Consider the following 15,098-nt stretch of genomic DNA (forward strand, 5'->3'; position numbering starts at 1 on the left):
CCCGGATGTGGGAATCCCTGGGTCTGAGAATCCCCAGATGTGAGACACTCTGAATGTGAAAATCCCCAGATGTAAGAGTTCCCCAGATGTGAGAATCCCCGCATGTGAGAGTCTCTGGATGTAAAAGTCCCTGGATGTGACAATCCCTGGATGTAGGAATCTCTAGATGTGGGAATCCCCGGATGTGAGAATCCCCGGCTGTGGGAATCCCCAGATGTGAGAATCCCTGGATGCGAGAATCCCCAGATGTGGGAATCCCCGGATGTGAGAGTCTCTGGATGTGAGATTTCCCCAGATGTGGGAATTCCCTGGTCTGAGAATCCCCGGATGTGGGAATCCCTGGATATGAGAATCCCCGGATGTGGGAATCTCTGGATGTGAGAATTTCTGGATGTGAGAATCCCCGGATGTGAGAATCTCTGGATGTGAGTCTGTATGTAGGAATCCCCGGATGTGAGAGTCTCTGGATATGAGAATCCCCGGATGTAAAAGTCCCCGGATGTGAGCGTCTCTGGTTGTGAGAATCCCCGGGTGTAAAAGTCCCCGGATGTGGGATTCCCCGGATGTGTAAATACATCCCCGGGAATCCCTGGATGTGTCACCAGAAGTGAGAATCCCCAGATGTGAGAATCCCCGGATGTAGGAATCCCTGGATGTGAGAATCCCCGGTTGTAGGAATCCCCGGATGTAGGAATCCCTGGATGTGAGAGTCTGTATGTGGGAATCTCCGGATGTGGGAATCTCTGTATTTGAGTATACCCGGATGTTTAATACCCGGATGTGAGTCCCCGGATGTGAGAGGCGCAGGCCAGGATCTGCCATAGCCCCAGGGAAGTTGGGGGTTGGGGGTCGGGTAGGGGTCAGAGGTCGGGGATCAGGTGGTTGCAGGCACAGAGTGGTCTGGGCACGCAGCAGGGCTGCAGGTGCGGGCTCCAGGTGTTGTGTGCAGGGGCGAGGGGCGGGGCCACGAGGCGGCGGCGCGGGCGCAGCATCCGGGCCACCGCGGCCTCCACGCGCCTGTGCATCGCCATCGGGCCCTGCAGCGGGCGGGTCTCCCCCGGGTCCGCCGTCAGGTCAAAGAGCAGTGGCCACAGGTGGCAGGTCATTCGCCGCCCCGAGCAGGTACAGGCAGGGAAACCGAGGCAGGCGCCCGAGCACGGCGAGTCGAAGCGAGGAGTGGCGAAGTGCAGCTTCCACACCGTGCGGCCTGCAGGGGGTGGGGGGAGAAAGGAGTAACATCCAGGGTCTCACATCCGGGGATTCCCATCCGGGCATTCACATGCAAGACCTTACATCCGGGGATTCCCATCCAGGACTTCACATCTGAGTATTCACATCCGGGGATTCCCATCTTGGACCTCACATCTGGGAATTCACATCCGGGACCTCACATCCAGAACCTTACATCCGGGGCTTCACATCCGGGGATTCACATCTGGGGCTTCACATCCGGGGCCCCACATCCGTGCATTCACATGTGGGACCTCACATCCGGGGACTCACATCCATGGCCTCACATCCGGGGATTCTCATTTGGGACCTCACATCCAGGGATTCCCATTTGGGACCTCACATCCGGGGCCTCACATCCAGGATTCTCATCCAGTACCTCACATCCGGGAATTCCCATCGGGGACTTCACATCCGGGACCTTACATCCGGGGATTCCCATCTCATGCCTTCCATCCAGGTCCTCACATCCCAGGATTCCCACATCCGGGGATTCCCACATCCAGGTCTCCCACCCCCAGGCCTTGCATCCGGGTCCCTGCACGCATGCATGCAGCTCCCTCCCCCGCCCCGGGGCCCAGCGGAGGTCAAGGCACTCACTTGGGTGGTCGAACCAGCGCACGGCGTGCAGCCGGGCCTCGCAGTAGTGCAGCAGGAAGTCGTGGCCTGCGGCCTGCACCGTCCCCAGCAGCGCGGGCATCAGGTCCCGGCCTTCCACCTCCCTGCGGGACCTGGATGTGCAGGCTTCTGAGCGCTCAGAGACCCAGATGTGCAGGCCAGAGCCCCCAGAGACCCGGATGTGCAGGCCAGAGATCCCAGAGACCTGGATGTCAAGGCTTGAGCCTTTAGAGACCCAGATGTGCAGGCTTCTGAGCCCTCAGAGACCTGGATGTGCAGGCTTCTGAGGCCTTCAAGACCCAGATGTCCAGGCTCCTGAACACTCAGAGACCCAGATGTGCAGGCTTCTGAGCGCTCAGAGGCCCAGATGTGCAGGCCAGAAATCCCAGAGACCCGGATGTGCAGGTTTCTGAGCCCCCAGAGACCCGGATGTGCAGGCCTGAGATCCCAGAGAACCAGATGTGCAGGCTTCTGAGCCCTCAGAGACCCAGATGTGCAGGCCTGAGCCCTCAGAGACCCGGATGTCCAGGCCTGAGACCTGGGCCTAGGTACTCAGAGACCTGGATGTGCAACCCTGATGCCTTAGACACCCGGATATGAAGGCCTGAGTCCTCAGAGACCCAGATGTCTAGGCTTCTGAGTGCTCAGAGGCCCAGATTTGCAGGCCTGAGCCCTTAGTTACCTGGATGTAAAGGCTCCTGAGCCCCCAGAGACCCGGATGTGCAGGTCTGAGCCCTCAGAGACCCGGATGTGCAGGCTTCTGAGCAACCAGAGACCCGGATGTGCAGGCCTCAGCCTCCCCCGCTCGGGATCCCCGAGGCCCCGGATGACCCCCCTTCTCCTCCACCCCGTGGGGACACAGGCCAGTGAACCCCTACCTGTCCGCTGGAACCCAGCCCCCGGCCAGGCGCACCACGGTGGGGAACAGATCCATGAGGCTGGTGGGCTCAGGCATCAGGCGCCCTGCGGGCAGTGTCCCGGGCCAGCGCACCAGCCCAGGGACCCGGATGGCGCCCTCCCAGCCGCCCATGCCTTTGCCACCTGCAAGGGAGGGCGAAGGGCAAAGGTCAAGGGGCGGGGTCGGGCCACGTGGGAGGCCCCGCCCACCCTGCCTCAGTTTTCCCCTCGCCTCGGTGAATGCCGTTGGAACCCCCGAGGCGGGCGCCCCAGCCCGAGCCTCCAGCGAGGCACTGTGGTCCGACGTGAAGTAGACGACGGTACGGCGCCCCAGCCCCGCGCCGTCCAGCGCTGCCAGCAGTCGCCCTGCGGAGGGGGAATGGGTCCGTGCCTCAGTTTACCCCCAGCATCCACCGTGCTTCGGTTTGCACCCAACATGCACCGTGCCTCAGTTTACCCAACATGCATTGTGACTCAGTTTACAAATTTCCATCATGCTTCAGTTTATCCCCAATGCCCAGTGACTCAGTTTACCAAACAGGCACCGTGCCTCAGTTTACCCCCAACGCTCACCGGGCCTCAGTTTACCCAAATGCACCGTGCCTCAGTTTACCCCCAACATGCACTGTGCCTCAGTTTACCCAAATGCACTTTGCCTCAGTTTACCCAAGTGCACCGTGCCTCAGTTTACCCTAAACATGCACCGTGCCTCAGTTTACCCCTATATTTGGGCCTCAGTTTACCCAAGTGCACCGTGCCTAAGTTTACCCAAATGCACCGTGCCTCAGTTTACCCCAACCCGCTGACCCCGTCCCCGTGCCTCAGTTTACCCCCATCCCGGTGCCTCAGTTTACTCAACCCACTCACCTCGTCCCCGTGCCTCAGTTTACCCAACATGCACCATGCCTCAGTTTGCCCAACATGCCCAGTGACTCAGTTTACCCAAATACACCGTGCCTCAGTTTACCCCAATACCCAGTAACTCAGTTTACACAACATGCACCGTCCCTCAGTTTACCCCTATATGCAGGCCTCAGTTTACCCACATCCACCGTACCTCAGTTTACCCAAATGCACCGTGCCTTAGTTCACCCTGAACATGCACCATGCTTCAGTTTACCCAACATGCACCGTGCCTCAGTTTACCCAAGTGCACCTTGCCTCAGTTTACCCCCAACATGCCCAGTGACTCAGTTTACCCAAATGCACCGTGCCTCAGTTTACCCAAACCCCATGCCTCAGTTTATCCCCAACACACTGACCCTGTCCCCGTGCCTCAGTTTACCCAAATGCACCGTGCCTCAGTTTACCCTAGTGCATCGTGCCTCAGTTTACCCCAATCCATTGACCCCGTTCCCATGCCTCAGTTTCCCCCATCCCGCTCACCGCATCTCTGTGCCTCAGTTTCCCCCAACCCACTCACCCCACCCCCGTGCCTCAGTCTCCCTATCCCGCTCACCCCACCCCTGTGCCTCAGTTTCCCCCATCCCAAGCACCGTGCCTCAGTTCCTGCCGCCCCGCACTCACCCACCATCCAGTCGAGCTCCTCCACGTTGTCGCCGTGAGCGCCGTGCGCGCTGCGGCCCCGGAAGGCAGGTGAGGTGACCAGCGGGACGTGGACGTGGAGGAAGGAGACGAGAAGGAGGAAGGGGCGGGCCTGGTGCCTGCGTACCCACGTCAGACCCCGCCCCTATCATCAGTAACCTCACCAATAACCGACTTGATCAGGTATTGCCAATAATCGATCAGATGATCGATAATTGATCCTGATCTGATCAGATATTACCAATAATCGATCCTGATCTGATCGATAATACCTATAATCAATAGTGATCTGATCAAAAATACCACTAATCGATCGTGATCCGATCAGTTATTACCAATAATCGAACAGATCTGATCAGTTATTACCAATAATCAAACATCTGATGGATATGACCAATAATAGAACATGAGCTGATCAGATATTACTAATAATCGAACAGGATCTGATCAATTATACCAATATTCGATTGGGATGTGATCGATAATACCAATAATCGAACATCATCTGATCGATAATACCAATAATTGAACATGAGCTGATCAGTTATTACCAATAATCGAACATCATCTGATCAGTTATTACCAATAATCGATCATGATCTGATCAATACTGCCAATAATCGATCATGGTCTGATCTGAGGTCTACCAGATGTCTCTACAGATCTACTAGATGGAACATCCGGGGACCTGAGGTCTACCAGATGTCTATAGAGATCAACTGGATGTACATCTGGGGATCTGAGGTCTACCAGATGTCTCTGCAGATCTACTGATGGAACATCCAGGAACCTGAGGTCTAACCAGATGTCTATAGAGATGTACTAGATGTAACATTCAGGGATTTGAGGTCTACCAGAGGATTTGAGGTTGACAGTTGACTATAGAGATCTACTGGATATACATCTGGGCACCTGAGGTCTACCAGTTGACTATAGAGATCTAGTAGATGTACATCTGGGGATCTGAGGTCTACCAGATGTCTATAGAGATCTACTGATGGAACATCTGGGGATTTGAGATTGACCAGTTGACTATAGAGATCTACTGGATGTACATCCGGGGATCTAAGGTCTACCAGTTGACTATAGAGATCTAGTAGATGGCATCTGTCCCCCTCCCCGGCCCCAGGCTGACCTGTGGATGAAGGCCTCAGCCTCCTGCAAGAAGAGCCCCGCGCTGGCCTCAAACCTCAGAGGCTGCTGGACGACCTGGTGATCCCTCATCAGGAAGCAGTCGGCATGGACGATGAAGACACCCAGGAGGCGGGAGGTGCAGGCCAGGAGCAAGGCCCCACATCCAGGGCCCAGCACCCAGGGCACCCAGCGCAGGCCCAGCAGGCCCGTGAGCTTCCCAGAGTCCAGGCAGAGCAGGGAAAGCAGCAGCAGCTGCGCCCCCAGGTCCAGGGGCCCTTGCAGACGCGCTCGCTTCTCCGAGGGCTCCGCTTGCAAGCAGTCCCCCATCAGGGTGAAGGGGACCCCGAAGAAGGAGTCAAACCCGTGGTTCAGGGGGTGGTGACAGTGGTCAGTGGGGGACTCACAGTTGAGGCCCAGGTGCCATTTGCCTGGAGGGGAAGAGACGGATGGATGAGTGAATGGATGGGTGGATGGGTGGATGGATGGGTGGATGGATGGGTGGATGGATGGGTGGGTGGATGGTTGGGTGGGTGGATGGATGGATGGATGGATGGATGGGTGGATGGATGGATGGATGGATGGATGGGTGGGTGGATGGATGGATGGATGAATAGGGGAATGGGTGGATGGATGGATGGCTGGATGGATGGATGCACAGTGGATGGATGGATGGGTGGATGGGTGGGTGGATGGATGGATGGGTGGGTGGATGGATGGATGGGTGGATGGATGGGTGGGTGAATGGATGAATGGATGAGGTGGATGGATGGATGGGTGGGTGGATGGATGGGTGGGTGGATGGATGGATGGATGAATAGGGGAATGGGTGGGTGGATGGATGGCTGGATGGATGGATGCACAGTGGATGGATGGATGGGTGGATGGGTGGATGGATGGATGGATGGGTGGATGGATGGGTGGGTGAATGGATGAATGGATGGAGGTGGATGGATGGATGGGTGGGTGGATGGATGGATGGATGGATGAATAGGTGGATGGATGGATGGGTGGGTGGATGAGTGGATGGATGGATGGATGGATGGGTAGGTGGATGGATGGATGGGTGGAAGGATGGGTGGGTGAATGGATGAATGGATGGAGGTGGATGGATGGATGGGTGGGTGGATGGATGGATGGATGGATGAATAGATGGATGGATGGATGGGTGGGTGGATGAGTGGATGGATGGATGGATGGGTGGATGGGTGGATGGATGGATGGATGGATGGATGGATGGATGGGTGGATGGGTGGATGGATGGATGGATGGATGGATGGATGGATGGATGGATGGATGGATGGGTGGATGGATAGATGGATGGGTGGATGGATGGGGGATGGGTGGATGGATGGATGGGTGGATGGATGACTTCTCTCTTACCTATGAGGCCAGTGGCGTATCCCTGCTCCTGCAGGATCTTGGCGAAGGTGATCTCGGAGGTGGGCAGCCCGCCCGACACGGCTGCCCACTGCAGCACGCCCGCCCCGTTGGTGGTCACCATGCCTTTCAAGAGAGAGGAGAAGGACCCTAGGTCAGTGATGATGGCGTCCCGGGTCAGGAGGGGGCATCTAACACCTTCAGGGGGAAGGCCTGCTGTGTCTGGGATAGCCTGGGACCTGCCCACCCGGGGTGGAAAGGACCCCAGCCCTGGGAGCCCCCGGGGGAAACCAATATGGCATCACTTCCGGTTTCCTGGCGTTTCAGGGGGGAAGTCCCAGAGTCTCAGGAATTTGAACCTGAGATCCTCAGAGTAGTCCTCCCCTCCCTCTAGTGGACCTCAGTGCCCTAGATGTTGAGCCTCAGTTCCCTGGATGTTGGACCTCAGGTCCCCGGATGTTTGATGTTAGTATCCCGGATGTTGGCCCTCAGATCCCCGGATGATGGAGTTCAGTGCCCTGTATGGTGGATATCAGGACCCCAGATGTTGGACTTCAGTTACCCGGATGTTGTAGCTCAGTTCCCTGGATGTTGGGTCTTACAACCCCGGATATTGGAGCTTAGATTCGGGTATGTTGGCCCTCAGATCCCCAGATGTTGGAGCTCTGTTCCCTGGATGTTGGGGCTCATGTTCCTGGATGTTGGATCTTAGTACCCCGGATGGTGGATGTCAGGTCCTCGGATCTTGGAGTTCAGTTCCCAGAATGTTAGGCCTCAGATCCCCGGATGTTGGATCTTAGTACAATGGATGTTAGAGATAAGGTTCCCGGATATTAGAGTTCAGTGCCCCGGATGTTTGTGCTCAGATCCCCGGATGTTGGATCTTAGCAACCCGGATGTCAGAGATGAAGTCCCTGGATGTTAGAGCTCAGTGCCCCGGATGTTGGTGCTCAGTTCTCTGGATGTTGGGCTTTAGATCCCCGGATGTTGGGTCTCAGGTCCCCAGATGTTGAATATCAGGTCCACGGATGTTGGATCTTAGTATCCCAGATGTTGGCTCTCAGATCCCCGGATGTCCTGCCCCCACCCCCCCCCACTGCCCCCTCCGTTCCCCAGATGTCCCACCCCCCCATACCAACCCAGGCGCACAGGGTAGCGTACCGTCAGGAAGGCCGCACGGCTCGGGCTGCAGACGGACGCTGCCGCCAGGTGCTGGGTCAGCCGCACGCCGTCCCGGGCCAGGCCGTCCAGGTGCGGGGTGCTGTGGGGGGAGAGGGAAACTGAGTCACAGCCAAGAACATACGGGGACCTGGGGTCTAACATCCGGGGATCTAATGCCCAACATCCCAGGAGCTGAACTCCAACATCCGGGGCCCTGAGATCCAAGATCCCGGGATTTGATATCCAACATCCACGATACTAACATCCAACATCCGAGGAACTGAGTTACTGGATGTCTATACAGTTCTCCTGGTGGAACATCCAGGGATCTGAGCTCCCACATCCGGGTAACTAAGGCCCTACATCCGGGCCTCCCCCTCTGCTCACCGCAGGCTGTGGTTCCCGAAGCTGCCCAGGTCGCCCAGGCCCAGGTCGACGGCCAAGAGCAGCAGGAAGTTGGGGCGCGAGGGGGCAGGGCCTGCGCAGGGGCCGGGGGGGGGAGGAGGAGGAGAAGGAGGAAGACGAGGGGTGGGGCTGTGCAGCTGCTGTGCGACCTGAGGAGGAGAGAGAGGATGGGTGAATGGATGGGTGGATGGATGGATGGTTGGATGGATGAGTGGATGGGTGGATGGGTGGATGGGTGGATGGATGGATGGGTGGGTGGGTGGATGGATGGATGGATGGATGGGTGGATGGATGGGTGGATGGGTGGATGGATGGATGGGTGGATGGATGGATGGGTGGGTGGGTGGATGGATGGATGGGTGGATGGATGGATGGGTGGGTGGGTAGATGGATGGATGGGTGGATGGATGGATGGGTGGGTGGGTGGATGGATGGATGGATGGGTGGATGGATGGGTGGGTGGGTGTATGGATGGATGGTTGGGTGGATGGATAGGTGGGTGGATGGATGAATGGATGGATGGGTGGATGGATGGATGGGTGGGTGGATGGATGGATGGATGGATGGATGGATAGGTGGATGGGTGGATGGGTGGATAGATGGATGGGTGGATGGATGGATGGGTGGATGAATAGGTGGATGGGTGGATGGATGGATGGGTGGAGGGATGGGTGGATGGATGGATGGGGGGATGGGAGGAGGGCCCTCCAGGCCCTCTCCTGACCAACATGGCGCCCAGGATCGCGTCCTTCCCATGATGCTCCCCGTTTCCTGGAAGAGAAGGCCGGAAGCAGGAAGTGGGGAAGAGCTGAGGAACATCCGGCCACCCCAGGGCCAGGCTGCTGTTGCCCCCACCAGTACATCAGCCCCTCACCTCGTCTTTCCAGGCTTATGGCGGGGCCCTGAAGCCCCCACCCCGGGGCATGGTGGGACATCTGGGGGGGGCTCCAAAAAGCAATCGAAGCCCCCCAAACCCGGGTCCCCACACCTCTCCCCGTGTTCCCCAGAGGACAAACTCACATCCACAGTTCTCTGCCATCAGCGCCTGGGCCTGTTGCTCTCCCTGCCAGCCAGGAAGCTCGCAGGGCTCAAATGTCCAAGTCACTCCAGCAGCCAGAACTCCACAAACCCCCTCCAAAATAAAAGTCCCCTTGTTCCTTGGAAAGGAACAGGATGTGGTGCTGAAGGGGTAGGCAGGGAAGGAAGGGAAAAGCCCGGAGTTGCTGGGCTGGGCACCAAGAAATTGCCAGGCCTGGCAGAGGCAGGAGGAAGGGGAGGAGGGAAACCTCGAGAACTACATGGAGGGCTGCAATAAGAGTCAGGACCGTCAGGGAGTGTGGCCTGTGCCCAGGGGGCGTGGCCTGTGCTGAGTAGGGCGTGGCCAGTGCTCAGGAGGGCATGGCCTGGGCTGGGGAGGAAGTGAGGGACTCAGGAGGGCTTGGCCTGCGCTGGGGGGCGGAAGTGAGGAAGAATTCCATCCAGAAGCAGCATGGCTGCTTTATTGCCTCCGAGTCTGGGAAAGGACCCCAACGGCCAAAGCGCAGCTGGAGCCAAGGTGTGGAGTGCCCGCTCCGCCACATCCGGGTTCCACCTCTCACATCTGGGTCTCAACCCCTCACATCTGGGTCCCAACCCTCACATCCGGGTCCAAACCCCTCACATCCGGGTCCTGGCACCTGCCAGTGGACTTGGAGTTAAGTGACATCCTGGTACTCGCCTCCACATTTGGGTTCCCGGACCTGGAGATCCCTAACATCCGGGTACCCACCCCACATACGGGTTCACAGACCTGGAGGTCCCTAACATCTGGGTACTCACCCCACATCCAGGTTCATGGACCTGGAGGTCCCTAACATCTGGGTACTCACCCCACATCCAGGTTCATGGACCTGGAGGACCCTAACATCTGAGTACCCAGCCCACATCCGGGTTCACTGACCTGGAGGTCCCTAACATCTGGGTACTCACCCCACATCCAGGTTCATGGACCTGGAGGTCCCTAACATCCGAGTACCCAGCCCACATCCGGGTTCACGGACCTGGAGGTCCCTAACATCCAGGTAGTTCCCATTCCACATCTTGGTCCTGGACCCTCAGTGGATGTGGAGGGACCTGACATCCGGGATCCTCACGCCACATCCAGGTCCTAGACCCTGTCAATGGAAGGAGAGGAGTGTGACATCCGAGACTCCACACGCCACAGCCAGGCCTGTGGATGTGATATCCGGGTCCTGCCCAGCACATGTCCAGGTCCCTGCCACAGTCCACATCCGGGTTAATGGACGTGGACTTACATAACATCCGGGTTCCCCAAGCAACATCCGGGTCCTGGCTCCTCAGTGGACCTGGAGATAGGTGACATCCGGGTCCCCCAGTCCACATCTGGGTCCTGGCCCCTCAGTGGACCTGGAGATAAGTGACATCTGGGTCCCTGACGCCACATCCGGGTGAGTGGACACGGAGGAGGGTGACATCCGGGTCCCCCAGTCCACATCCGGGTCCTGGCCCTTCAGTGGACCTGGAGATAAGTGACATCCGGGTTCCCCAGGCCACATCTGGGTCAGTGGACACGAATGAGGGTGACATCCGGGTCCCTCCCAGTCCACATCCGTGTACTGGCCCCTCAGTGGACATGAAGGAAGGTGACATCAGGGTCCCTCCTAGTCCACATCCGGGTCCTGACCCATCAGTGCATCTGGAGGAAAGTGACATCCGGTTCCTCCATGCCACATCTGAGTCAGTGGACATGGAATAAAGTGACATCCAGGTCCCTTCTAGTCCACATCCGGGTCCTGGCCCCTCAGTGGACTGGGAGATAGGTGACATCCGGGTTTCTCCCAGTCCACATCCGGGTCCTGGCCCCTCAGTGGACCCAGAGATAGGTAACATCTGGGTCTTTCCCAGTCCACATCAGGGTCCTAGCCTCTCCGTGGCCTCTGGTCGGACCGCAGCTTCTGTACAGCACACGCAGGTTTGGAGTCCCACATCCCGGCATCTTCCGGCTGGGGCCCAGGAGTCTTGCTGGAGCCGGACATCCGGGTCTCACCCGCTTTCCCGGCAACTGAACCCAGCGGCCTAAAGGCAGGAATGAAGCCACACATCCGGGTCTTCTCGGTCTGTTGCCTGGCAACCGAAGGCACAGGCCTAGATGCTGTGGTGGAGCCCAACGTCCTGGTATATTCACTTGGTTGCCCGGCAACTGAACGCCGCAGCCTAGCGGCGGGAATGAAGCCCCACATCCGGGTCTCCTCAGTCCGTTGCCCTGCCATGGCACCCAGCGGCCTAGTGGCGGGAATGAAGCTGAACATCCGGGTCTCCGGCGCACGGGGGTCGTGTCCGGGCGGCGCCCTGGGGTGGGCGTGGCAGATGTAGGCGGCGCGCACCTCCAGGCTGCCGTCGGTGCCCAATGTGAAGCGGCCATGACTCGGCGGCCCATGCAGCACCAGCCCGCTGGGCAGGTGCCAGGACACCGGAAGCGTGGAGGTGGGGCAGTGCAGCCGGAAGCTGCCACCCAGCGCCACACGCAGCGCTGCCCCCGACGCTGCCCCAGGGGGCGGAGTCAGCGCCCAAGATAGCGGGGCAGGCGCGTGATAGGGCGGAGCCGGCCCAACAGGGGTGGAGTCAATGCCTCAGAGGGCGCAGTCAGCGCCCAATATGGCGGCGCAGGCGGGCCAGGGGGCGGAGCTGCCTCAGAGGGCGGAGCCAGCGCACCAGGGGGCGGAGCCAGTGCCCAAGATGGCAGGGCAGGAGTGTGACTGGGCGGAGCTGGCACGCCAGGGGGCGGAGTCAATGCCTCAGAGGGCGGAGCCGACGCCACAGGGGGCAGAGCCCGCGCCCACCACGGCGGCAGCCACACCCACATCTGGGCTTCACCCGCCGGGTTGCGCGCCACACACGCCAAGGGGTAGCTGCCACTGCTGCGCAGCGCAAGCACATCCGGGATTTCCAATGTCCCATGCGCATCCACGCTGATCCCTCCCCCCGTGCGACTGCGATACGGGACTGGAAGTACCAGCCCGCCCGGAAGTTCCCACAGCAGGCGGGGCTCGGGGACGCCATCCGCCTGGCAGCGCACGTGCAGACGCACCACGGGGGAGACCCGGATGTCGTCGTTCACGTCGTCATGGACATCAGGCATGACCCGGATGCGCAGCGCCCACAGCTGCACGTGTAGGCGCACGGTGGCGCGCCAGCCCCGCTCCGCCATGCACGTGTACGTGCCTGCGTCGGCCCGCCGTGCCCCCCGCAGGCGCAGACGCCCGTCCAGCAGCACCCGGAAGTGGGCGTCCTCCGGGCCAGAAGTGAAGGCCACGGGCTGCGAGGCCGGCGTCAGCCAGGTCACTGCGCGCGACCCCTGGGTCACGGGGGCACGTGAAGGTCACGGGGGTGCTGTAGGGGACGTAGAGCTCGGGGGGTAGTGGGGCGGAAGCGGAAGTGGGAGCCAAAGAGGAAGCAGGAAGTGAAGCAGGAAGTGAAGGGGAAGCCGGAAGTGAAGCAGGAAGCGAAGGGGAAGCAGGAAGTGAAGAGGAACCAGGAAGTGAAGAGGAAGAGGAAATAGGAAATGAAGAGGAAGAAGGAAGAGACTGAGAGGAAGAGGAAGAAGGAAAGGAAGAGGAAGAAGAGGAAACATGAGAGGTAGCAGGAAGAGATGGAGAAGAGGAAGAAGGAAAAGAAGAGGAAGCAGGAAAAGAATGTGAAGAGGAAGAAGGAAGAGACTGAGAAGAGGAAGAGGAAGGAAAGGAAGAAGAGGAAGAAGGAAGAGATTGAGAGGAAGAGAACAGGAAAGGATGAGAGGAAGAGGAAGAAGGAAAGGAAGAGGAAGAAGGAAAAGAAGTAGAGGAGGAAGCAGAGGAAGAGGAAGGAGATGAAGGATGGTGAGAAGAAGAGGAAGGAAGAGATGGAGAGGAAGAAGGAAAGGAAGAGGAAACAGGAAATGAAGAGGAAGAGGAAGAAGGAAGTGACTGAGAGGAAGAGGAAGAACCTGCCCCAGGCTCCGCCCCCCCCACCCGTGGTCACACATCTGAGGTCTAACCCAGGCCCCAGGTCCCAGATCCCCACACTCCCATCAGGCCTCACGACCCGAACATCCAGATCTCCCAGGACACCGGATGGGACGTGGAGGCAGTGGTGGGAAGCACAGTCCTCCCTGGGATCGGCATCCTGGGTCACAGGGGTCACGGGGGTCACGGGAAGCCAGGGTTGCAGATAGGAGGTGCCTGGCCCAGCCGCCAACTCCACGCGCAGCCGTGCATGCGCGTCGCCCGCCGCGTTGCGCGCCACACACACGTACTCCCCCGCATCGCGTGATGTCACCGGACGCACGGAGAGCGTGCCGTTGGGAAAGGCGTGGACCCGGATGTCAGAGCTGGGGAGGGGAGAGGGAGGGAGGGCAGGAAGGAAGGAAGGAGGGAAGGAAGGAGGGAAGGATGAAGGAAGGATTGGAGGGAAGGAAGGAGAGAATGTAGGGAAGGAAGGAGGGAAGGAAGGATTGGAGGGAAGGATTGGAAGGAAGGATTGGAGGGTAGGAAGGATGGAAGAATCAGAGGGAAGGAAGGAAGGATTGGAGGGAAGGAAGGAAGGATTGGAGGGAAGGAAGGAAGGATTGGAGGGAAGGAAGAATGGAAGGATTGGAGGGAAGGAAGGAAGGAAGGATTGGAGGGAGGGAAGGAAGGATTGGAGGGAAGGAAGGATTGGAGGGAGGGAAGGAAGGATTGGAGGGAAGGAAGGATGGAAGGATTGGAGGTAAGGAAGGAAGGATTGGAGGGAAGGAAGGATAGAAGGATTGGAGGGAAGGAAGGAGGGAATGTAGGGAAGGGATATTGGAAGGAAGGAGGGAATGTAGGAAAGGAAGGATGGAAGGAAGGAAGGATTGGAAGGAAGGAAGGATTGGAGGGAAGGAAGGAAGGATTGGAGGGAAGGAAGGAAGGATCGGAGGGAAGGAAGGAAGAAGGGAAGGAGGGAAGGAAGGAAGGAAGAAGGGAAGGAAGAAAGGAAGGAGGGAAGGAAGGAGGGAAGGAAGTAATAGGAGGAAAGACCATAAGGAAGGGAAGACAAATTTGAAGCCAATGTTAGTTATTCACACATGTGACATATGCATCCAATACTCATCTTGTATCGATCCCTGATCGATCATCTATCAATGATCGATCACTAGGGTTCTACCTTGCGATCTGGCAAGCCAGGACCTATAAATTACCTATTCACTGCTAATGGAACTACCATCCCCACCTCATCTCTATCAATATTTAATCGATAATCGATTTGTTATCTATGGTCTACTGTGTCTATGTCATCTGTCTAATCCATCCTCTATCAATTAACTATCTATCAAGGGGTATCATCTTTATCCCAACTATGGGTGGATGGATGGATGGATGCATGGATGGGTGGATGGATGAGTGGATGGATGGGTGGATGGATGGATGGGTGGATGGATGGGTAGATGGATGGGTGGATGAATGGGTAGATGGATGGGTGGATGAATGGGTAGATGGATAGATGGATGGGTGGACGGATGTGTGGACGGATAGGTGGGGGAATGGATGAGTGCATGGGTGGATGGATGGAGGGATGGATGGATGGATGGGTGGATGGATGGATGGATGGAGGGATGGATGGATGGATGGGTGGATGGGTGGGTGGATGGATGGATGAATGGATGGGTGGATGGATGGATGGATGGGTGGGTGGATGGATGGATGGAAGGGTGGATGGGTGGGTGGATGGATGGG

At 58.1% G+C, this 15,098-nt stretch overlaps 1 pseudogene; it reads right to left on the reverse strand.

Annotated features, from left to right (window-relative positions):
• Nucleotides 1–860: 860 nt before the first annotated feature.
• Nucleotides 861–9,406, reverse strand: LOC122121671 (annotated as a pseudogene).
• Between the last annotated feature and the right edge of the window lie 5,692 nt (nucleotides 9,407–15,098).

The sequence above is a fragment of the Dipodomys spectabilis genome, unplaced genomic scaffold (genome assembly GCF_019054845.1).
Source record: "Dipodomys spectabilis isolate Male_0828 unplaced genomic scaffold, ASM1905484v1 ptg000193l, whole genome shotgun sequence".
In the NCBI taxonomy this organism is placed as follows: domain Eukaryota; kingdom Metazoa; phylum Chordata; class Mammalia; order Rodentia; family Heteromyidae; genus Dipodomys; species Dipodomys spectabilis.